The sequence below is a fragment of the Somniosus microcephalus genome, chromosome 9 (assembly GCF_052327205.1).
Source record: "Somniosus microcephalus isolate GS21.2 chromosome 9, FLI_Smic_1.0, whole genome shotgun sequence".
Classification (NCBI taxonomy): domain Eukaryota; kingdom Metazoa; phylum Chordata; class Chondrichthyes; order Squaliformes; family Somniosidae; genus Somniosus; species Somniosus microcephalus.
The window spans coordinates 85,443,717-85,468,946 of NC_140995.1; the positions used below are offsets into that span (position 1 = coordinate 85,443,717).

The 25,230-nt window shown below is 46.3% G+C and overlaps 1 pseudogene; it reads left to right on the top strand.

Moving 5' to 3' along the window:
• Positions 1-6,837: 6,837 nt before the first annotated feature.
• LOC147112508 (uncharacterized) overlaps positions 6,838-25,230 on the top strand; it is a 102,850-nt pseudogene continuing 84,457 nt past the window's right edge.

A 25,230-nucleotide genomic window follows, 5' to 3' on the forward strand; every position in this document is an offset into this window, starting at 1 on the left:
GGCCAGAAGTGATTAAGATGGCGACCACTACCTCGGAAAAGACGATCGCAGTTCTAAGAACCATATTTGCAAGAAATGGATTGCCAGAACAGATATGTTCAGACAACGGACCGCAGTTCGTGTCAGAAGAATTCCAGAAATTCATGAAGAAAAATGGGGTGAAACACTATACATCTGTCCCATATCATCCGGCTACAAATGGGTTGGCCGAGAGATTTGTACAAACGTTCAAAAAGGCGATAAAGGCCATGAGTGAAGACCATATTCCACTACAACACAAGGTGGACAATTTCCTAATGGCATATCGAAACGCCACACATGCAGTGACAAATCAAAGTCCTGCCATGATGTTTTATAACAGGAGGTTGCGGTCCAGGTTGGATTTGTTAAAACCAAATGTGCGTAGGGAAGTCGAAAACAAACAGTTCCAGCATGTAAATAACAAGACCACTCGGAGTTTCGAAATAGAACAACCAGTGTTAGCCTGGGACTATAAGAATGAGAAATGGCAATCTGGAACAATTCGTGCCAGACAAGGACCCCTGATGTACACGGTAGAGATTGGTGAAAACGTAATACGACATCATGCTGACCAACTTGTAGAATCGAGAACAAGGGTCGAACCCATGGCTACGGCAGAGACACCAGTGGAAGAAATTATTGAACCTGTAGCATCTGCCTCAAACGCGAACGTACATGAGGATGTTCAATCCATAAGAGATCAATTAGAGGAGTCACCCCAGCAACCAGAATCAGAGACCCCTGAAAGGCGTTATCCAACTCGGATCAGGAGGCCTCCTCAGAGACTGAATCTTTGAACAGTTGCATGAAAATTGTATATATGTTATCCATGTTATGTTTAAATTGGGGTGTACACTGTTAAGCTAAAAAGGGAGGAGTTGTGGTGTATGTAACCTGTACCACCTTAAGAGAACTACCTTAAGAAGATGGACTACTTTCTCTTGCTACTGTATATTGTAGTACCGGTGGTGACCACACCGGTATATAAGCTCTGTGTAGTAATTTGTAAAGCAGTTCAGCCCTGACCTTCAAGTAGTAAAGACCTGTTTAAGTTTTTCCTGTTGTCTGTGTCCAGTTATTTAAAATAAGTATATCTGGAGCACACAGACTCAACAAATGGCCTACTCCTGTTTCTAATGATCCATTCTGTTTGTGCTTTGTTAACATATTTGATATGCCAGCACACATTGCCAGAGAGCAGTGTCAGGGAAAGGTCAAGATTGAGAAAGCTACAGCAGATTATTGTAGCAAGAATGCCCACAAGTAAGGCTGAATATGGTAAATAAATTCTTCAGACTAAACTATAACTGAAAGCTAAGTAAATCTGATGGACTGAGATAAAGGAAAAAAGGAGGAAAGGAAAAAGAAGTTGGCTGTAACTGGTGTGGGGAGGGACAGAAGTACAATTGTCCAATCACTGATGCTCAGTTTCGGTTCCGCCAGGATCACTCAGCTCCCGACCACATTAGAGCTTTGGTCCAAACATGGACAAAAGAGCTGAATTCTAGAGGTGAGGTGAGAGTGACTGCCCTTGACATCAAGGAAGCAATTGACTGAATATGGCATCAAGGAGCCCTATTGAAACTGAAGTCAAAGGGAATCAGGGGGAAAACTATCCACTGGTAGGAGTCATACCTAGCATAAAGGAAGATGGTTGTGGTTGCTGGAGGCCAATCATCTTTGCCCCAGGACATCGCTGCAGGAGTTCCTCAGTCAGTGTCCTAGGCCCAACCATCTTCAGCTGCTTCATCAATGACCTTCCCTCCATCATAAGCTCAGAAGTGGGGATGTTTGCTGATGATTGCAGTGTTCAGTGCCATTCACAACTTCTCAGATAATGAAGCAGTTCATGCCCGCATGCAGCAAAATCTGGACGACATTCAGACTTGGGCTGATAAGTGGCAAGTAACATACGCGCCACACAAGTGCCAGGCAATGACCAAGAGAGAGTCTATCCACCGCCCCTTGATATTCAAAGGCATTACCTTCGCCGAATCCCCCGCCATCAAAATCCTGGGGGTCACCATTGACCAGAAACTCAACTGGACCAGCCACATAAATACTGTGGCTACAAGAGCAGGTCAGAGGCTGGGTATTTTGTGGTGAGTGACTCACCTCCTGACTCCCCAAAGCCTTTCCACCATCTACAAGGCACAAGTCAGGAGTGTGGTGGAATACTCTCTGCTTGCCTGGATGAGTGCAGCTCCAGCAACACTCAAGAAGCTTGACACAATCCAGGACAAAGCAGCTCGTTTGATTGGTACCCCATCCGCCACCTTAAACATTCACTCCCTTCACCACCGGCACACCGTGGCTGCAGTGTGTACCATCTACAAGATGCACTGCAGCAACTCGCCAAGGCATCTTCAGCAGCTCCTCCCAAACCTGAGACCTCCATCGCCCAGAAGGACAAGGGCATCAGATGCATGGGAACACCATCACCTCCAAGTTCCCCAATGTGCAGTATGATTTTGCCATTCCCATTTGCAACATTTTCACAGCATTTTCTTTCAATTCCTTCCTCCCCTCCTAAACCCCTCCCCCCCCTGTCTCTGCACCTGCTTAATATCTGTTACATCTCCAGCTTTTTCCAGTTCTGTTGAAGGGTCCCAGACCTGAAACGTTAACTCTGTTTCTCTCTCCACGGATGCTGCCTGGCCTGCTGAGTATTTCCAGCATTTTATGTTGTTATTTCAGATTTCCAGCATCCGCAGTATTTTGTTATTATATAAGTCATATACCATCCTGACTTGGAAATATATCACCGTTCCTTCATCGCCACTGGGTCAAAATCCTGGAACTCCCTGCCTGACAGCACTGTGGGAGTACCATTACCACATGGACTGCAGCGGTTCAAGAATGCGGCTCACCACCTTCTCAAGGGCAATTAGGGATAGACAATAAATGCTGGCCTTGCCAGCAATGCCCACATCACAGGAACGAATAATTCCCACACCATTGGCACTGACTATGCCCCCCTCCCTGGCCTCTCATTCAGGATCAGCAAAACCATGTTCAGCCTTGGCACCCTATTCAACTCAGAGTTGTGTTTCAAACCTCAGAACCTCTACATCACCAAAACTTCTTATTTTCACCTGCATAACATTGCTTATCTTTATCCTTCTTCCACTGAATCCCATATCTATGCTGTTGTTCATCTCAAGACTCAATTATTCCAATACAAAAAGAAAATACTGCAGATGCTGGAAATCTGAAATAAAAACAGAAAATGCTGGAGAAATTCAGCAGGTCAGGCAGCATCTGTGAAGAGAGAAACAGATTTAGCGTTTCAGGTCGATGACCTTTCGTCAGAACATTTTCTGTGTCAATTATTCCAATGCTCTCTTTGCTGGCCTTCATTTGTCTACAGTTCATATACTCCAACTTATCCAACATGCAGTTGCTTGCATTCCCTAAGCCACTGCTCATCCATCACTTCCTGGCTCTCTGTTCCCCAAAGCGCTAAATTTAACTCCTAGTACAGCTCTTCACATCCCACCTGCAGTGGCCATCTTATATTTATGGCCTTTGTGTTGGAACAAGTGGAAACAATTTCTTTGCATCCATCCTATCCCACCCCTTAATAATTTTAAAGACTTCTATCCACTCTCCACTTAGTCTTCCCTATTGCAGAGAAAAGAATCTCAACCTGCTAAATCTTTCCTGATAGTTGTAACCTCTCAATTCTAATAACATTCTTGTAAATCTTTTCTGTGCTTTCTCCAGTGCTTCAATATCGCTCACTCCACATGGCCTGGCTTTTGTCATGAGTCTCTTTTGTGGCACCTTATCAAAGGCCTTCTGAAAGCCCATGTGTAATACATCCACTTTATTGCCCTTGTCTATTCTTTCTGTTACTTCTTCAAACAATTCAATAAGGTTGATTAAACATGACCTTCCTTTTGGAAATCCTTGCTGACTATTTTTTTATCATTTTATGCGTCACTAGATGATTTGTTTTCTCATATTTTGGCAAAGATTCTAGTGTCATTCTTATCACTAATATTAAGCCAACTGGTCTATTGTTCCCTGTTATACAATCCGACCTGGCTGTAGCCTGACTCAACCAATGTGGACAAATTTAATGGGCATTAGTTTTGTCCAGTTACTTGATCTAGGAAGAACATCAAAGGAAATGGGCAAGTATTTAACAATAGGGTAAATTGACTAATGCTGTGAACCCAACAGAGAGGGGAGAAGGCAGTACGTAAAGGAAGCACAGGCCAAACATAGGGCTACAAGACTGAGGGCTAGAAATTCGGCTCCGTGGTGCCTGATTTTTCGCTGCTGCTGGTGCTGTTTTGTGCTGAAAATGGTGCCCGCGCCACACGAGCACACTTCTGGTGCGTGCCGCAATGGACATCATCTTGATGCAATGCTGATTTGACGGCACTGCTGTCATTTTCACCCTCAATGCTGGCGCTAATGCCCTGTCTTAACCTTGCACATCTGAACATGTGTTCAGCAGCAGCAAAGACTCCAACCCCTTAATACTTCCTCTCTCACTATGGTTATCCCTTCTAATATTTCACATTCTATGATTCTATGATTATTCCAGTTTAACAGATTGGGGATGACCAATGGACATGAGTTTAAACTATGTAAGGGTAGGAATAGGCTAGATGTTAGGTGGTTCTTCTTTCCTCAGAGAGTAGGGAGCCTCTGGAATACAATGTCAGTTGGTGTGGTGGGTACTGACTCCCTGCAATGCCTTCAAGAGGGAGCTCGACCAGTTCTTGATTGGGGCAGAGATCGCATCACATAGGAAAGAGGTGTCTTTATAGACAACACTTGGTCCATGTGATCCCCTGGACTGGATTTGATTGCCTGAGGGGGTCAGAGAGGAATTTTACAGAGTATTTTTTCCACATTTGGCCTCGGGTTTTTTTAATCCATTTTTTTGTCTCTCCCAGGAGATTACATTGCTGAGGAAGCTAAGAAAGTATCTAGTCAAGATGCTCCAGCCATCACGGTGTGGGACAGACTTGATAGACCAGCTGGTCTTTTCCTGCACATCAATTTTGTGTGTTTGTATGCTAACTTCTGTCACTTGCATCTTTAAATGATGTTGCAAGACTTATCTGGTACATCCTATCCCATTACATAAACCATATGGCAACTGTGCATTAGCTATCTGTATTCAAGACGCAAAAAAGCTGTATCAGCATCAAAGCTGAAGGAGTAAGATATAGTGTGCATGTTGAAACATGAATAATGTCCAGGAAGGCAAACCTATTTGGAAATTATAACAGCCTATGTTTTTGTATATACAATTTGTGATGCACACAACTTCCTCTTGTCATCACTCATGGGTTTGCTAATTTCCCAAGATCCTGTCATGAGACAACCACCACAGTCCACTAAACATTCGGCATGCACTTCTTTGAAAGATGACAATTTGCAGAGTCAGGAGCTAAATGGATATTTCCATCATCAAGCAGATTCATACATTCCAACATGACTAAATAAGAGAATTTGCAGAAAATATTTTCTTGCAGCTTTTCACACATGGGTATAGATTGAAATCCCATCCTAATCTGAAAGTTAGAAGGAGAATGAGGCATTATATGCCGAATATATTTTTAGCATTGTTGAGATAGGGTTCTGTTGCTCTGATCAATCTATAATTTGCAATAGATAGAATCGATCTACAATCCAATCTTCAGAAAATAAGACAGCTTTTTTGGGGCATGCTGTATCTTAAATGATGGAGCAGAATATTTCTTGTAAAACACAATGCACTAATAATAGTGGGTTATTTGATCAAGTGATGAGTAAAGGTAGCTTTCAAAGAGTGATGGAGCAATTAGGTAAGAAGTCTAAGCAATTGAATAAGTTGAATACATTTATTGTAATGATTGTTGGAACATGAAATGTGTACATAATGGTATTTATTAGCAAAGGTTGAAAAATAGCTGTAATTATTGGCCTTTCATCAAAATTTGTCACTCAATGTGAAGCTATAATCAACAAGAATAATCAAGTACTTCTATTTAATGAAATGCATCTTAAGAGGGACACAATCTTCATGTACGTGTTTGACAAGTGCTTTTCACTTGATTGCAATGTATGTCAAAATAATGCACAATCTATCTTTTTGAAGAATACAATGCCCTTTTAAGTACTCCTTGTAACATAAACTATGCATTATTAAACTTACCAGCAATGGACATCTGTCAACCTGAAGTTACTTCTTAGATCTCAAATCATCAGGTGTCGTAATACCTGGTAACAGATAAGAAGTGAGACTGAGAGCGAAGGCTACTCAGAGGTTTGGAAGAAGAGCTGAGAGTAGCAAGGGCACAGAATGTACTCTGGGTGGGGGGACTTCAATGTCTATCACCAAGAGTGGCATGGTAGCACCACTACTGACCGAGCTGGACATACTTGCCAGACTAGGGCTACGGCAGGTGGTGAGTGAAGCAACACGAGGGAAAAACCAACTTGACCTTGTCCTCACCAATCTACCTGTCGCAGATGCATCTGTCCATTACAGCATTGGTAGCAGTGATCACCACACAGTTATTGTGGAGACAAAGTCCCGTCTTCACACTGAGGACACCCTCCATCATGTTGTGTGGCAATACCACAATGCTAAATGGGATAGATTCAGAACAGATTTAGCAGCTGAAAATTGGGCATCCATGAGGCGCTGTGGGCCATCAGCAGCAGCAGCAGAATTGTAATCGACCACAATCTGTAACCTCATGGCCTGGCATGTCCCTCACTCTACCATTACCATCAAGCCAGGGGAACAACCTGGTTCACTAAGGAGTGTAGAAGAGCATGCCAGGAGAAGCACTAGGCATACTAAAAATGAGGTGCCAACCTGGGGAAGCTGCAACACAGGACTGCATGCATGCTAAGTGGTGGAAGCAGCATGCTATAGACAGAGCTAAGCAATCCCACAATCAATGGATCAGATCAAAGCTCTGCAGTCCTGCCACATCCAGTTATGAATGGTGGTGGACACTTAAACAACTGGTGGGAGGAGGAGGCTCCATGAATATCCCCATCCTCAATGATGATGGGGTCCAGCATGTAGGTACAAAAGACAAGACAGTAGCATTTGCATCCGTCTTCAGCTAGAAGTGCCGAGTGGATGATCCATATCGGCCTCCTCCTGAGGTCCCCACCATTACAGAAGCCAGTCTTCAGCCAATTCAATTCATTTCACGTGATATCAAGAAATGGCTAAGTGCACTGGATACAGCAAAGGCTATGGGCCTTGACAACATCCCGGCTGTTGTGCTGAAGTCTTGTGCTCCAGAATTAGCTGCACCTCTAGCCGAGCTGTTCCAGTACAGCTACAAAACTGGCATCTACCCGACAATGTGGAAAACTGCCCAGGTATGTCCTTTCCATAAAAAGCAGGACAAATCCAATCCGGCCAATTACTACCCCTTCAGTCTACTCTCAATCAGTAGAAAAGTAATGAAAGGTGTTGTTGACTGTGCTATCAAGCAGCACTTACTCACCAATAACCTGCTCACTGATGCCCAGTTTGGTTCCGCCAGGAGCACTCAGCTCCCGACCTCATTACAGCCTTGGTCCAAACATAAGAACATAAGAAATAGGAGCAGGAGTAGGCCATTTGGCCCCTCGAGCCTGCTCTGCCATTTAATAAGAACATGGTTGATCATTGACCTCAACTCCACTTTCCCGCCCGATCTCCATATCCCTTGATTCCTCTAGAGTCCAAAAATCAATCTATCTCAGCCTTGAATATACTCAAAGACTCAGCATTCACAGCGCTCTGGGGCAGAGAATTCCAAAGATTCACACCCTCTGAGTGAAGAAATACCTCCTCATCTCAGTCTTAAATGGCCAACCCCTTATCCTGAGACTATGCCCTCTAGTTCGAGACACTCCAGTCAGGGGAAACAACCTCTCAGCATCTACCCGATCAATCACCTTCAGAATCTTATGTTTCAATGAGATCACCTCTCATTCTTGTAAACTCCAGAGAGTATAGGCCCATTCTACACAATCTCTCATCATAGGACAGCCCTCTCATCCCAGGAATCAATCTAGTGAACCTTTGTTGCACCGCCTCCAAGGCGAGTATATCCTTCCTTAGATAAGGAGACCAAAACTGTGCACAATACTTCAGGTGTGGTCTCACCAAGGCCCTGTAGAATTGTAGCAAGACTTCCTTATTCTTATACTCCAACCACCTTGCAATAAATGACAACATGCCATATACCTTCCTTATTGCTTGCTGTACCTGCCTGCTAGCTTTCTGTGTTTCTTGCATGAGGACACCCAAATCTCTCTCAACACCAACATTTAAAAGTTTCTGACCATTTAAAAAAGATTCTGTTTTTGTATTCTCCTTCCAAAGTGAATAACCTCATATTTCCCTATATTATACTCCATAGAGTCATAGAGTCATAGAGTTATACAGCACGGATAGAGGCCCTTCGGCCCATCGTGTCCATGCCGGCCATCAAGCCCTGTCTAATCTAATCCCATATTCCAGCATTTGGTCCGTAGCCTTGTATGTTATGGCACTTCAAGTGCTCATCCAAATGCTTCTTAAATGTTGTGAGGGTTCCTGCCTCCACAACCCTTTCAGGCAGTGAGTTCCAGGCTCCAACCACCCTCTGGGTGAAAAAGTTATTTCTCAAATCCCCTCTAAACCTCCCGCCCTTTACCTTGAATCTATGCCCCCTAGTTATTGACCCTTCTACTAAGGGAAAAAGCTCTTCAGTATCCATCCTATCTATGCCCCTCATAATTTTGTACACCTCAATCATGTCCCCCCTCAGCCTCCTCTGCTCCAAGGAAAACAAACCCAATCTGCCCAGTCTTTCTTCATAGCTGAAGCGCTCCAGCCCTGGTAACATCCTGGTGAATCTCCTCTGCACCCTCTCTAAAGCAATCACATCCTTCCTGTAGTGTGGCGACCAGAACTGCACACAGTATTCTAGCTGTGGCCTAACCAGTGTTTTATACAGCTCCATCATAACCTCCTTGCTCTTATATTCTATGCCTTGGCTAATGAAGGCAAGTATCCCATATGCCTTTTTTACCACCTTATCCACCTGTTCCGCCGCCTTCAGGGATCTGTGTACTTGCACACCCAGATCCCTCTGCCCCTCCGTCTTGCCTAGGGTCTTACCATTCATTGTGTATTCCCTTGCCTTGTTAGTCCCCCCAAAGTGCATCACCTCGCACTTTTCCGGGTTAAATTCCATTTGCCACTGTTCCGCCCATCTGACCAACCCATCTATATCGTCCTGCAGATTGAGGCTACCCTCCTCGCTATTTACCACCCTACCAATTTTTGTATCATCCGCGAACTTACTGATCATACCTTTTACATTCATATCCAAGTCATTAATGTAGACCACAAACAGCAAGGGACCCAGCACCGATCCCTGTGGCACCCCACTGGCCACAGGCTTCCAGTCACAAAAACAACCTTCGACCATCACCCTCTGCCTTCTGCCACTAAGCCAGTTTTTTATCCAATGTGCCAAGGCACCCTGGATTCCATGGGCTCTTACCTTCTTGACCAGTCTCCTGTGCGGGACTTTATCGAAGGCCTTACTGAAATCCATGTATACCACATCCACTGCGTTACCCTCATCCACACACCTAGTCACCCCCTCAAAAAATTCAATCAAATTAGGCAGACATGATCTTCCCTTGACAAAGCCATGTTGACTATCCCTGATTAATCCTTGTCTCTCCAAGTGGAGACTAATTTTGTCCCTCAGAATTTTTTCCAATAATTTTCCTACCACTGATGTTAGGCTCACTGGCCTGTAGTTCCCCAGTTTTTCCCTACTTCCCTTCTTGAATAATGGTACTACATTAGCGGTTCTCCAGTCCTCTGGCACATCCCCTGTGGCCAGAGAGGTCCTGAATATATGTGTTAGAGCCCCCGCAATCTCCTCCTTTGCCTCACACAGCAGCCTGGGATACATTTCATCCGGGCCTGGGGATTTATCCATTTTTAGGCCTGCTAAAACCGCCAATACCTCCTCCCTCTCGATGTTAATATGTTCGAGCATATCACAGTCCCCCCGCCCTATTTCTATGTCTACATCGTCCTTCTCCATAGTGAAAACAGATGCAAAAAATTCATTTAGAACCCCTCCTACATCTTCCGGCTCCACACACAGATTGCCACTTTTGTCCCTAATGGGCCCTATTTTTTCCCTAGTTATCCTCTTACCCTTAATATACTTATAAAACATCTTAGGATTTTCCTTTATTTTGCTCGCCAGTGTTATTTCATGGCCCCTCCTTGATCTCCTAATTTCTTTTTTAAGTATCCCCCTGCACTTTTTGTACTCCTCTAGGGCTTCCTCCGTCTTTAGCCTTTTGTAGCTGCCAAAAGCCCTCCTTTTTTACCTAATCCATTCTTGTATATCCCCTGACATCCAAGGTTCCCTGTGGTTTTTGGAACCACCCTTGACCTTTACGGGAACATGTTGCCATTGTATGATCTCAATCTCCCTTCTGAAAGCCTCCCATTGCTCCGATGCGGATTTTCCTACAAGTAGCTGATCCCAGTCCATTTTGGCCAGGTCCTGCCTTATCCTATTAAAATCGGCCTTCCCCCAATTTAGAACCTTTATTTCCGGCCCATCCCTGTCCTTTTCCATGACCACCTTAAATCTCACCATATTATGGTCACTGTCACCAAAGTGCTCACCTACTAGCACTTTTTCCACTTGGCCGGCCACATTCCCTAGAATTAGGTCCAGTACCGCCCCCTCTCTTGTAGGACTTTCTACATGCTGGCTCAAAAAGCTCTCCTGGATGCACTTTAAGAATTCTACACCCTCTGAGCCTTTCACACTTTGACTATCCCAGTTAATATTGGGGAAGTTGGAATCCCCCATTATTATTACCCTATTATTTGCACATTTCTCTGAGATTTGCCTACATATCTGTTCCTCTATCTCCCCCTGACTGTTTGGAGGCCTATAGTACACTCCCAGCAAAGTGCTTGCCCCTTTTTGTTTTTAAGCTCCACCCATATGGCCTCATTAGGGGAACCTGCTAATATATCATCCCTCCTTACTGCAGTAATTGACTCCGTAATTAATATTGCGGCACCCCCTCCTCTTTTACCTCCCCCTCTGTCTCGCCTGAAGATTCTGTACCCCGGAATATTGAGCTGCCAGTCTTGCCCCTCCCTCAACCATGTCTCCGTGATAGCAACAATATCATACTCCCATGTGTTTATCAACACCTTCAGTTCATCCACCTTATTTGCAAGACTCCTTGCATTAAAATAGATGCCATCCAGCCTTGCCCTTATATATTTGCCCTGTCTACCAAGCTGACTTGTTTTTTTCTCTATAATTGGCAGCACATCACCCCCTATTTCAGCTCCCCTCTGTATCCCATCCCCCTGCCAAGTTAGTTTAAACCCCCCCCAACAGTGCTAGCAAACCTCCCCGCAAGGATATTTGTCCCGCTCTGGTTCAGGTGCAACCCGTCCGACTTGTACAAGTCCCACCTTTCCCAGAAGCAGGCCCAGTGATCCAGGAAACTAAAACCCTCCCTCCTACACCAACTCTTTAGCCACGCATTCATTTGCACTATCCTCCTATTCCTATACTCACTAGCACGTGGCACTGGGAGTAATCCAGAGATTACAACCTTTGAGGTCCTGCCCTTTAATCTGTTACCTAGCTCCCTAAATTCTTGATGCAGGACCTCATCCCCCTTCCTACCTATGTCGTTGGTCCCAATGTGGACCACGACCTCTGCCTGCTCCCCCTCCCCCTTAAGAATGCCCTGTAGCCGCTCAGTGACATCCATGACCCTGGCCCCAGGGAGGCAACAAACCATCCTGGAGTCACGTTTGCGGCCACAGAAATGCCTATCTGTTCCCCTTACGATAGAATCCCCTACCACTATTGCTCTCCCACTCTTTTTCCTCCCTTCCTGAGCAGCAGAAGCGTCCCTGGTGCCAGGAAGCTGGCTGCTGCTGCCTTCCCCTGGTGAGTCATCCCCCTCAACAGTATCCAACTTGGTATACCTGTTTGAAAGGGGGATGTCCGCAGGGGTTCCCTGCACTTCCTGCCTGCCTCTATTGCTCCGCCTGATGGTCACCCGCTTTCTTTCTGCCTGTGCAGCCCTACCCTGAGGCGTGAACAACTCGCTAAACGTGCTATCCACGACCCTCTCAGCATCGCGCATGCTCCAAAATTCATCCACCCGCAGCTCGAGCGCCGCAATGCGGTCTACAAGTAGCTGCAGCTGGATGCATTTCCCGCACACATGGTCGTCAGGGACACTGGCAGCGTCCCTGACTTCCCACATGGAGCAAGAGGAGCAGAACACGGGTCTGAACTCTCCTGCCATGACTTACTCCTTTAATTAATTAAAAAATTTATTCAATACCCCAGTTACAGGTGTACTCTGGGGTGCTATATTTACCAACTGTCCCCACTACACCACAGAGACCCTAGAAATTTAACACCACAGAATTCAAGCTTGTATTGAAAAGAGAGAAATACTCACCATCTGCCAGCTTACTGCCCATTCACTTAGTCTATCTATATCTCTGTAGACTCTTTGGGCTGGATTTTATCTGAGGAGGCGGGTTTGAAGGCGGGTCAGGTGGGAAACTTTGAAAAATGACGACGGGTTCCGATCCCGCCATCAACCCACCTCCGTGCAACTATGCCAGAGGCGGGCTTGCAGAGTCCGTTTCGGTCGCGCCCCTGGCGGCGGGATAGGCCCTTAAGGCACTTAACTACTGCTTAAGGACCTCTATAATCCCATTTTGGGAGGCCTTTCACATTTTCCCACATTTCCAGCATGCTGCACGTCTCCCTTGAAACACACCAGCTAATCCTGTTGGGTTCACAAGTGATTGGCTTCCTAACAGCTGCAGCTCCACCATAAAAACAGGGCTCTCATCAAGGATCAGTTGCAGGAGGCAGAACTTTGTTTTTTCAGGTCTTGGAGAACTTTTTGCAGGTCCACTGATTTTGGAAGTGATGAAGCTGAGAACCATCTCCACTGTGACCTCCTGGGAAAACCCTCTCCCCACATTGACTGAGCACTTCCTCAACTGAGGTATCTACCAGCACCATGGGAACCATTTATTCCCTTTCATCCTGGACCTCAGATTCAGATGACGCTCCGCCTTGGCAGCAGCAGAACCAGGCACAACAGCAGTAGCATCAAAAGGAACGCCAACCTGCTGCTCACCCACCTGATGGTGCACAGGGCAGAAGGCGCCAGCGCAGGGAAACACGTCACCGCAGGAGATATCCCCAAAACAGGGTTTACAGGCTGAGAATGAGCTTCCTCAGCATGAGTGAGCAGCAGTGCCAAAGGAGGCTGAGGCTTTCGCGAGAGGTAGTCGCTGACATCTGCGCAAAGCTGCACCATCACCTGGAGCCCAGAGGAGCGGGTGGACAGCCCTTTCCAGTGGCTGTCAAAGTCACCACTGCACTCAACTTTTTTGCTCGAGACTCCTTCCAGGGATTATCAGCAGACATCAGTGGCATCTCCCAGTCAGCCGCACACACTTGCATCATGCAGGTTACCGAGGCCCTCTTTGCAAAGTTGCACAATTACATCCACTTCTCCATGGATCAAGCAAGTATAACCACGCGTGCGGTTGGCTTTGCAAATATGGCAGGCTTGCCAAGGGTGCAGGGCGTCATAGACTGCACACATGTGGCCCTTAAGACACCCCATCACAACCCAGCTCTTTTTGTCAACTGCAAGGGCTTCCACTCCCTCAATGTGCAGCTGGTGTGTAACCACAAGAAGGACATTTTGCATGTTTGCGCCAAGTACCCTTGGCAGTTGCCATGACTCGTTCATCCTGCGGCAGTCCAGTGTGCCTCCGCTCTTCAATCCACCAAACAAACTTTCAGGATGGCTACTTGGAAACAAGGGCTATCCCCTGAAGATGTGGCTTGTGACGCCATTGAGGAGGCCATCGAACGAAGCTGAGGAGCGTTACAACTCCAGCCACATTTCGACCAAATCCATCATCGAGCAAACCATTGGCTTGCTGAAGATGCAATTCAGATGCCTTGACAGATCAGGTAGAGCCCTGCAGTACGCAGCAGCCAATGTCTCCAGAATCGTCGTGGGCTGCTGTGCACTGCACAACATCACACAGCATCGTGGTTTGCAGCTGCCTGAGGAACAAGTGGCTCAGTTCATAGCCTCGTCAGATGAGGAGGAAGAGGAGAACGAGAATGAAGAACTTGCGGATACGCATCAACCAGCTTCAGCAGCACGTGAGCACATTGCTGCCCGGGATGCAAGGGATGCACTCATCTTGACCAGATTTGCTTAAGTTGGCCAATCAAACACATGTGCCTGGCAACTTCTTACCACACCATAGACAATGGACAAAAACCTGTGGCTTCCTATCACTCTGACCACCATCATGACGAAGACAATTTGCCCTGAGTCCTCAGTGTGGAACTTCCATTTCCGAAATGACAGAGTCCAGAGCTTCAACAGTTTGCCATCACTTCATTTTAATACATTGACTAAAGGATGGCATTTAACAATTAAACACAGCAGAACACCCAAGTGACTACCCTTTTGACTACTTGTGCTTTATCTTCCTCTTACATGTGCTCCTACATAGTGCTTCCCCTGTGGCTTCAGCAGATGTGGAGGCCCCTTGCTCACTTTCATGCTGCTCTTGCTTTGACACCTTTGGCAGGCGTCCTCTGAGGGCTTGGCAGCAGTGTGCTCCTCCTGCGTCTGTGCAGGGGCTGAGACGCCCATCTCCGTTGGGTGAGGACCCTGGTGGGGCTCTGACCGAGGGCTCCACAGTGGCATGGGAGTGTGAGCGCTTGGAGAGGAGTCCCCATTTCTTTGTTGTCTGCCACGAACATCCCTCTCATGGGTCAGCCCCACTTCAGTGCTAGCAAGTGGCTTGACAGCACCTTGCTGCACATCAGGGGGGCCATGAGGAACCATATTTGCACTGGCAGTCCTACTCCAGAGGACTTCCATGAAGGTCTGGTTTCTCTGATCAAAGTGTGCCAATCGCTCCTCCAGAGATGTCAGTCTATTCTGAACATTCACCATGTTTTCCACACTCTGGCGACTTAGCTCCTCCATGGCCATAGCCATCCTCTCCTCTACCGTAGCCATCCTTTCCACGGAGGTAGCCATCCTTTCCACAGAGGTTGCCATTGTTTCCGCTTTGATGCGTTCATGCGCCAATTGTAAGTGCAGGGTTCTCAAAATTCCCACACTCCCCAAATTATCGATCAAGGGACCCTGTTTGGACAAGTTCTTAAAAACAGGGTTCCCAAAATGGCTTCTGTAACCTCGTGACCAAAACCGACAGGATTTTTAAAACAGGGCTCTGTAGACAGGCAGGCTTGGAGACGAAACTTAAAATGCAGGAATCTGTGAAAAGGACTCTCTGGAGCCAGCCAGCCAAAGTAAACACAGAATATGCATTCATTCGACTTGAAATAGATCAAGCTAGAATGGGCCTAGAATCGAGGCCATTAGGTTTCTGCATATTTAATCGGTAACAGCTCACAGTAGCCATCAAGTCAGGATGGGGACAAATAAGCTTCATCCATGACAAACAACCAGGACATCGGGGCCATTAGACCCAGAAATAACCACTCCACAAGTCGTTAAAATAAATGGCTGTAATCATTTAAACAAGCCCGCTTAAAGTAAGACAAAAGAACTGACCTGATTTGGCGCGCAGATAAGGAGTTGAAGAATGGGTATAATTGTAGGCCCATCAGTGGCAATCACTCTCTTACTGCTCTTATCTCTTGCCTGTGGCCTTGGCCTGCTGCCTCTCGCTCTCGTGCCCTGGCCTCGTGGCGGGTTCTCTTCTTGCTCCCCGCGCCGCTCAACAACTAAGGACGTCCATTACACCGGGGCCAAACGTGGGAGGAGAACAAGACCCAAGTTCAAAACCACACAGGCCACAAATGGGCAGATGAGACGAGACGAGACGAAGAAGAAGGTAAACCAACAAAGGCAGAGAAGGGCAGCGGAAAGACACATTTGGGGACAAATGCCAAGTTATAAGCTGGTGTTTGGTGAATAAGTTGACGTTACAGTATAACCCCAATTTAAGAATATGCTGGCGTTCGAAGGATGGGTAGCAAAATTGAGACAAACAGCCTAGTTATAAGCTGGCGTTTGTCACCTGGACAGTAATAGCCCAGTTAAAGAATAAACTGGTGTTCGAAGCATGGATAGTGAAATCATTTAGACGGTAAAGACCGCCAAACGACCCCCGACCGTAACATTACCGCGGACGACCGCCCGAGGGAGAAGAAGAAGAAAACCCATCGTGACTCGACGACGACGGTAGCTGAGGAATAGGAGGGTGCTTCGCATCAACAACTTCAGCGCCGCGCCCTGAGACCACGTGGCGACGGGATACCCCAAAGGACAGCAAGAACGGACCTCAAAACTCACAACCGTTAAAGCAACAGGTTTTGGATTGGTGAGCATGAATTCCTGGCCCCTCATAGCTTAATCTAGTTAGGTATAGGGGGTGGGATAAGGATAAGGGGATTGGTTAATGTAGTTGTTTTCCCTCAATGTGCCATGTGTTCCCCATTCCCATATAAGTGTAATTGTTTATGCCTGTATTTCATACCAGTAATTTTTATAAGATTGTTTCATTCTGCTTTTAATAAATTTTGGTTTTCTTACACCAAACCACTTGTCTACTTGATTTTCTGTATCACCGCCTGTACCTAAGTCCGGTGTCTAGAACCCAGGAGTGTGGGAGCGATTCGAACTGCTCAAAGGACAGTCAGAGGTGAAGCTGACTGGGCGCATGCCACCCCCTACACAATGCCTCCACAAAGGCTCTGCTCATGTTAGTGTTGGACTCCTCCATGCTCTCCACACTCAGTGACCCTGGAGACAAAACCTGCCAGAGACTCCTGCACCTATTCCTGGATTTCCAGCACCACTCTACTTCTGGATGGACCTGGAGGCACAGGGTCAACATGCAGCTGAGCAGAGCTGGGAGCGCCCTGCGGCCTCCGATGAGGACCCTCTGCTGTCCCTGTCTCCACCATCTGCTGATGCTCACTTGTGAACTGTGATACAATAGGTGACAACACTACTCTATATTCCGAAGGTCCCACCGAGGTGTGCGTATCTGCACTGGTGCTGGGTGCGCTTAATTCTGCTGATGCTGCGCCCTCAGTGGTTGCAGTTTCCTCTGAGGAGTCTTCCGGCTCTGGCTCTTCCTCCTGAACAGTGGGGAGGAGGGGCTGTCAATGGTCCTGTGGAGGAGTAAAGGCATGAGTTAGACATGCAATATTAACATAGCATGCACATGGGCTTGTACAGATGATCATAAATCAATGGCCCAGTAATTCCGTTCCAAACGCGTGAGTACGGTCGGGTACTCACGCGTCTGGCCGGAGGAAATGCCGGTTTTCAGCATGCACAGCGCATGCGGGGAAAACCGGCATTTCCTGTCCTCTGAACGAAGGGGTTCAGAGGCACAGCGCGTGCGACTGCACAGGCAGCGCGTGCGCAGTGAACTTCGTCGATTTCATTCATGGATTCAGTGAGGTTAAGTCCTTACAACTTACACATGAAAAAAGCATGTGTAAAGTTGCTCCAGAGGCTGCGGAGGAAGATATATTTTTTCGTGGAGCTTCTGAAAGGCAATATTTTTGTTTTGGAAAGGGAGGAAAGTTATTTTAAGAAATGATGAGGTAAGTTTGAAAGTTTAATTATTTTTTTTTAAACGGGTTTTCAGTACTGTAGGTAGAAGGAGCAATTGTGGCTGTGTGAATTGAATTTGCTGTGTTTATTAAATGTGAAAATGACTGTTCTAAAATGAGTAATGTAACATTTCCAACATTTTTAAGAAAGAAACTTTTCATCAGTAATATATTCTTTTAAGTAATTATGTATGTATGTCCGTATATATTCCTTTACGTATATGTATATATTCCTTTAGTTATGTGTATGAATGTATGTATTTAATTATGATTTTCCAATAAGTTACTTTCTCTGAAAGTCATAATTAAATACATACATTCATACACATAAGTAAAGGAATATATACATACATATACGCAAAGGAATATATACAGACATACATACATAATTACTTAAAAGAATATATTACTGATGAAAAGTTTCTTTCTTAAAAATGTTGGAGTCATTTTCACATTTAATAAACACAGCAAATTCAATTCACATAGCCACAATTGCTCCTTCTACCTACAGTACTGAAAACCCGTTTTAAAAAACAAAAATAAACTTTAAAACTGACCTCAGCATTTCTTAAAATAACTTTCCTCCCTTTCCCAAACAAAAATATTGCCTTTCAGAAGCTCCACGATAAAATATATCTTCCTCCACAGCCTCTGGAGCAACTGTACTCATGCTTTTTTCATGTGTAAGTTGTAAGGACTTAACCTCACTGAAAGCATGAATGAAACCGGCGAATTTTACTGCGCACGCGCTGCCTGTGCAGTCGCACGCGTTCTGCCTTTGAACCCCTTCGTTCAGAGGACAGGAAATGCCGGTTTTCCCCGCATGCGCTGTGCATGCTGAAAACCGGCATTTCCTCCAGCCAGACGCGTGAGTACCCCGACCGTACTCACGTGTTTGGAACGGAATTACTGGGCCAACATTTAACATGTCAATAAAATGAAAAATTTAACAATTGCACGATTTGCCACCTCGCATCTGCGACTGAGGGTCCAAGGAGGTGCATTGCGCAAGAGGTCATTGTCGTACGTATCCTCACGCTGTTCCCTTTCGGGAACTGTATGAAGTGGTGGAAGGATTTCTGGCCACGTTAACGCTCCTTCCGTGACCATAACCGTCTTCATACCAGCCATTAGGGTGGTTAGTCCTATGGCGTGAGGGTTTTACGGGCTCCCACAACCCATCTGAGGGGGGGGCCACCCACACCCGCGGACGCAAGTATCCCGCTGGATGTCCACCCAGAATTTATAGTTGGAGCTCCGACTCCACTTGCCGGGACTGTCTGGAGCGGGGTTCGAAACCCTACTCCTTCTGGCCCAGCGGCGGGGTTGCTTACCGCTACGCAAAAGCCCACTCCGCGCAAAAGGTGACACCCATACGTTTCCTGCGCCTTTTCCCTCCCCGTGACTGGAGCCCTATGCTGCCACTTGAAAGACCAAGCTATCATCTGTCCTTTTTGCGGCGCCTTTGACTTCTCATTACCAATGATGAGCAGGCGCTGCGCCTCCACCTCGTTGAGGAGATTGCTGAGGTCATCATCAGTTCAATTGTGAGTTCTTTTAATGCCGTGAATTGTGCTCATTCCAGCCATTTCACGTTGCTAATCGGAGTGGGCCTTTGGCGTAGCGGTAGGATCCCCGCTGCTGGGCCAGACGGGGTAGGGTTTCAAACCCCGCTCCAGACAGTCCCGGCAAGTGGAGTCGGAGCTCCGGCTCTAAATTCTGGGTTGACATCCAGTGGGATATTTGCGTCCGTGGGTGTGGGTGGCCCCCCCTCCTCGTATAGCTTGTGGGAGCCCGTAAAACCCTCCCGCCATAGGACTAACCACCCTAATGGCTGGTACTAAGATGGTTACGGTCACGGAAGGAGCGTTAATCACGGCCATAAATCCTTCCACCACTTCATACAGTTCCCCAAAGGGAACAGTGTGAAGATACGTATGACGACGACGTTGCTAAATAAATAAATGGAATGAAAAAAATTCTTTCAGGGCTTTTAAAAGTCTTTAAATTGCTTTAATTCTGTTTAAAACTACTTCAGATTCTTCAAAATAATGTAAACGTTTTTAAAAGTTTATAAAAGTTACCAAAAGCTTCATAAAAATACCAAAAACCTATTTGAAATGCTGCTCTGCATGTAAAAATGCTTTCCAGCTTGTGAGAAACATTGGGGGCATGTCCTATTAAACTGAGACCTCAAGGGACATGTCTCAGTTGCACAGCGTGCTACAGGCTTCGCGCTGGCTGCACTCCTGGGCGGCGTGACGTCAGACGCTGCCCGGGATTCTTCTGTTTCAAAAAGGAATTCCAGGCGTCCCTGGAGGTGAACGGCAGGCGTGCCGGGTAAGTGCGGATCGTGGGCTTGCACGCGCGGCAAGCTCCCGACCCGAATTTCTGCCCCAATATGTATGAGCATCAGAAGCCGTATCAGTCACTCACGCAATATAAATGAGAGAGCTGCAAATTTATTCTGCCACCAGCTTGCTCTGATGCGCCCGTCTGTCCGTCCCCCACTTCCAGATCCTCCTCGGCTCTAATGGTCTCTAGGGTTGCCTCCTCAGCACAGGTGAGATGGGCTATTGAAGGTGGCCCTCCTGCTGTCTTTGCCCTTTCCCTCTTATTGTAGGCTCTCTTCCTGCAATGAGGGACACAGGTGGAGTTTGAGTGAGAATGATGGAGTGAGTTTAGATAATCCATAGCATAGATGCTTAGAAAGACACAAAGATGGAGTGAGGTCCCAATACTAAGGGCCCTCCCCGTGTGTTGTTAGTTGTTGTCATAGCATAACAGTGATAGAGAGTGTGAGGGCAGCATAGTCGAATAGTGAAGTGATTGTGCATATAGAGAGAGGGAATGGTTAAGGGTGCAAGGGGTGTAAGGGCAAAGTGGGATGTGTAGGAGTAGTTTGACAATGCAGAGTGATGGTGCTGAGAGGAGATGGGGAGCAGAATGAGGGTAAAGGTGATGGTACACTCACTTTGCCTGTTCGGACAAGGTCATTGAACCTCTTTCGGCACTGTAGCCAGGTTCTGCTGCACGTCGATCTGGAACTGACCTCCTTGGCAACTTGCAGCCACGCAGCTTTGGTCTGCTGAGGAGGTTTTTTCCTCCCAGAGGATGGAAACAGCACCTCCTTTTGTGCTCTGGCTTCCTCCACCAAAGCATGGAGTGAGTCATCATTAAAGTGTGGTGAGGCCTTGGGCCTTGAAGTCGACATTCCACCTGCTCCAAAAACTATTGTGAACAGAAGCAAACACAAGCATTTAGGCTGAAAATGAACCAAGGCTGCTTGGAGCCCTTAAATGCAGCTAGCGAAATGACATCATCAGAGGCGAGTTTCAGGCCCAAAAATCTAATTGGGCCAGGGGTTCGCACACGCCGGGAATCAATTGCCAAATTAGGGCAAAATAGATCAATTATCCTGCCTGACAGCGGAGGCGGGAGCAGGACCCAATGACCACCTGACCCGCCCCCAACCCGCCACCAATGGCAAAATCCAGCCCTTTGTGCTCCCCTCATAGCTTACTGTCCCACCTAGCTTTGTATCATCAGCAAACTTGGAAACATTACACTTGGTCCCTTCATCTAGGTCTTTAATATAGATTGTAAATAGCTGAGGCCCCAGCACATGGACAAAAGAGCTGAATTCCAGAGGTGAGGCGAGAATGACTGCCCTTGACATCAAGACAGCATTTGATCGATGGTGGCATCAAGGAGCCCTAGTAAAACTGAAGTCAATGGAAATCGAGGAAAAATCTCCACTGGCTGGAGTCATACCTAGCACAAAGGAAGATGGTTGTAGTTGTTGGTCAATCATCAGCCCAGAACATCGCTGCAGGAGTTCCTCAGGGCAGTGTCCTAGGCCCAACCATCTTCAGCTGCTTCATCAATGAACCTCCCTCCATCATATGGTCAGAAGTGGGGATGTTCGCTGATGACTGCACAGTGTTCAGTTCCATTCGCAACTCCTCTGATATGAAGCTGTTCATGCCCGAATGCAGCAAAACCTGGATGACATTCAGGCTTAGGCTGATGTGTGGCGTGACTGTTATTTGCCACTTAAGTGCCAGGCAACGACTATCTCCAACAAGTGAGAGTCTAACCACTGCCCCTTGACATTCAACGGCATTATCATCACCGAATCACCTACAATCAACAACCTGAGGGTCACCATTGACCAGAAATTTAACTGGACCAGCCACATAAATACTGTGGCTACAAGAGCAGGTCAGAGGCTGGGAATTCTGCGGCGAGTGTCTCACCTCCTGACTCCCCAAAGCCTTTCCACCATCTACAAGGCACAAGTAAGGAGTGTGATGGAATACTCTCCACTTGCCTGGATGAGTGCAGCTCCAACAACACTCAAGAGGCTCGACACCATCCAGGACAAAGCAAACCACTTGATTGACATCCCATCAACCACCTTAAACATTCACTCCCTGCACCACCGGCGCACCGTGGCTGCAGTGTGTACCATCTACAAGATGCACTGCAGCAACTCGCCAAGGCTTCTTCGGCAGCACCTCCCAAACCCATGACCTCCACCACCTAGAAGTACAAGGGCAGCAGGTGCATGGGAATACCACTACCTGCAAGTTCCCCTCCAAGTTACGCCATCCTGAATTGGAAATATGTCGCCGTTCCTTCATTGTCGCTTGGTCAAAATCCTAGAACTCCCTCCCTAACAGCATTGTGAGAGTACCTTCACCACATGGATTGCAGTGGTTCAAGAAAGCAGCTCACCAAGGGTAATTAGGGAAGGGCAATAAATGCTGTCCTTGCCAGCGACACCCACATCCCAGGAACGAATAAAAGAAAAACTCATCTGCAAATATTGATGAATCTCTATCATGACAGCATCGCCAAAGATGGCTTCCTCCATAGATTTTTTTAAAATAAAAGTCCATTGGCATGGGTGGCCAAAGATTGAAACATTCAACTTAAACATTCTACTTATCACTTATCACCTCTTCCCAGCTGAAATCATCATATTATATGATAGTTAACAACTTTGTCACCTTAACCTAGTTAATAACAGTCTCACTCGAGTTGGTAGATTTTGGGTTGTAAAACCACTATGGACTTGAGTATATAATCTAATCTGTGCAGTGCTGAGGGAATGTTGCATTGCCACAGATCTTGGTAATTTTTGACTTACTGCTGGAGCACAATACTGGCATTATGTTTGGGCACCCATTATAGAAATGGCCTGATTATCCTTTAGGAGGATGAGGAGGATCAGACAAGAAGACAGCAGACAGCAGGGGCAGCTGGGACAAGAAGGAGGAGGAGAGCACTGCGCAGGTGGTCATACTCATAGCAGGTCATCAGGGAGCATTTCTCCGACATTTACTTCACTGAGGAGCAATGTCTCAGGCACCTTCACTTCACAAACAACATAAGAAAATAAGAAACAGGAGCAGGAGTAGGCCATCCGGCCCCTCGAGCCTGCTCCGCCATACAATAAGATCATGGCTGATCTGATCCTGGGCCCAGCTCCACTTCCCTGCCCGCTCCCCATATCCCTTGATTCCATTATCGTTCAAAAATCTGTCTATCTCCACCTCAAATATATTCAATGACCCAGCCTCCACAGCTCCCTGGGATAGAGAATTCCACAGATTCACGACCCTCTGAGAGACGAAATTCCTCCTCATCTCAGTTTTAAATGGGTGACCCCTTATTCTGAAACTATGCCCCCCAGTTCTAGATTCCCCCACGAGTGGAAACATCCTCTTTGCATCTACCCTGTCGAGCCCCCTCAGGACCTTATATGTTTCAATAAGATCACCTCTCAATCTTCTAAACTCCAATGAGTATAGGCCCAACTTGCTCAACCTTTCTTCATAAGTCAACCCCTTCATCTCAGGAATCAACCTAGTGAACCTTCTCTGAACTGCCTCCATTGCAAGTATATCCCTCCTTAAATAAGAAGAGCAAAATTGTAAGCAGCACTCCAAGTGTGGTCTCATCAACGCCCTGTATAGTTATAGCAAGACTTCCCTACTTTCATACTCCATCCCCCTTGCAATGAAGGCCACCATTCCATTTGCCTTCCTAATTACTTGCTGCACCTGCATGCTAACTTTTACATACTTTGGTTCTGTTTTCACAAAGGAGGACACAAATAACCTTCCAGAGATGTCGGGGAACATAAGGTCTAATGAAAGGGAGGAACTGATAGAAATCATTATTTGTAGGGAAATGATGTTAGAGAAATTAACGGGATTGAAGGCCGATAAATCCCCAGGGCCTGATAATCTACATCCTAGGGTACTTAAGGAAGTGGCCCTAGAAATACTAGATGCATTGCTGGTCACCTTCCAAAATTTGATAGACTTTGGAACAGTACCCATGGATTGGCAGGTAGCTAATGTTACCCCTCTGTTCAAAAAAGGTGGTAGAAAGAAAACGGGGAATTACAGACCGGTAAGCCTGACATCGGTTGTGGGGAAAATGCTAGGGTCCATTATAAAAGATGTAATAGCAGAACACTTGGAAAACAGTGACCGGATCGGACAAAGTCAACATGGATTTACAAAAGGTAAATCATGCTTGACTAGTCTACTGGAATTTTTTGAGGATGTAACTGGTAAAATAGATAAGGGAGAACCAGTGGATGTGGTGTATTTGGAATTTCAAAAGGCTTTCGATAAGGTCCTGCATAAGAGATTAGCGTGTAAAGTTAAGGCACATGGGATTGGGGGCAAGGTATTGACTTGGATAGAGAACTGGTTGGCAGACAGAAAGCAAAGAGTTGGAATAAATGACTCTTTTTCCGAGTGGCAGGCAGTAACTAGTGGGGTACCGCAGGGATCGGTCCTTGGAACTCAGCTATTCACAATATATATTAATGATCTGGATGAGGGAACTAGATGTAATATCTCCAAGTTTGCAGACGACACAAAGTTGGGTGGGCATGTGTGCTGTGAGGAGGATGCCAAGAATCTCCAGTATGATTTGGACAGGTTGGGTGATTGGGCAGAAGCGTGGCAGACACCATATAACATGGATAAATGCGAGGTTATCCACTTTGGTGTCAAAACCAAGAAGGCAGATTATTATCTGAATGGCAATAGATTGGGAGAAAGGGGAGTGCAACGAGACCTGGGCGTCCTTGTGCACCAGTCGCTGAAGGTAAGCATGCAGGTACAGCAGGCGGTTAAGAAGGCAAATGGTATGTTGGCCTTCGTAGTAAAGTAAGATATTAAAATTGGGCATAACAGGGCAAGACAACCAGGATTCAATTGCAGCACCAATGTACAAGGTGGAGGTAATGGGTTAATTCATACTCTGAGTTAAACGATATAGAGGTCTGTATATTGCATTTACCCAGCTACGTTATAAAACATGATTAGGTGACTGTTGAGAGATAAAACTGCAGAGCAACTCGTAGGAAGATTAGAGAGGATGTCTGGTCGGCCAGGCAGGCAACACACGTACAAGATAACATATCGAAGAATTTGTTTATTATAAATTATAACAGGGTTCCATTCTTCAAAGTATGGTGGGACTAATGAGG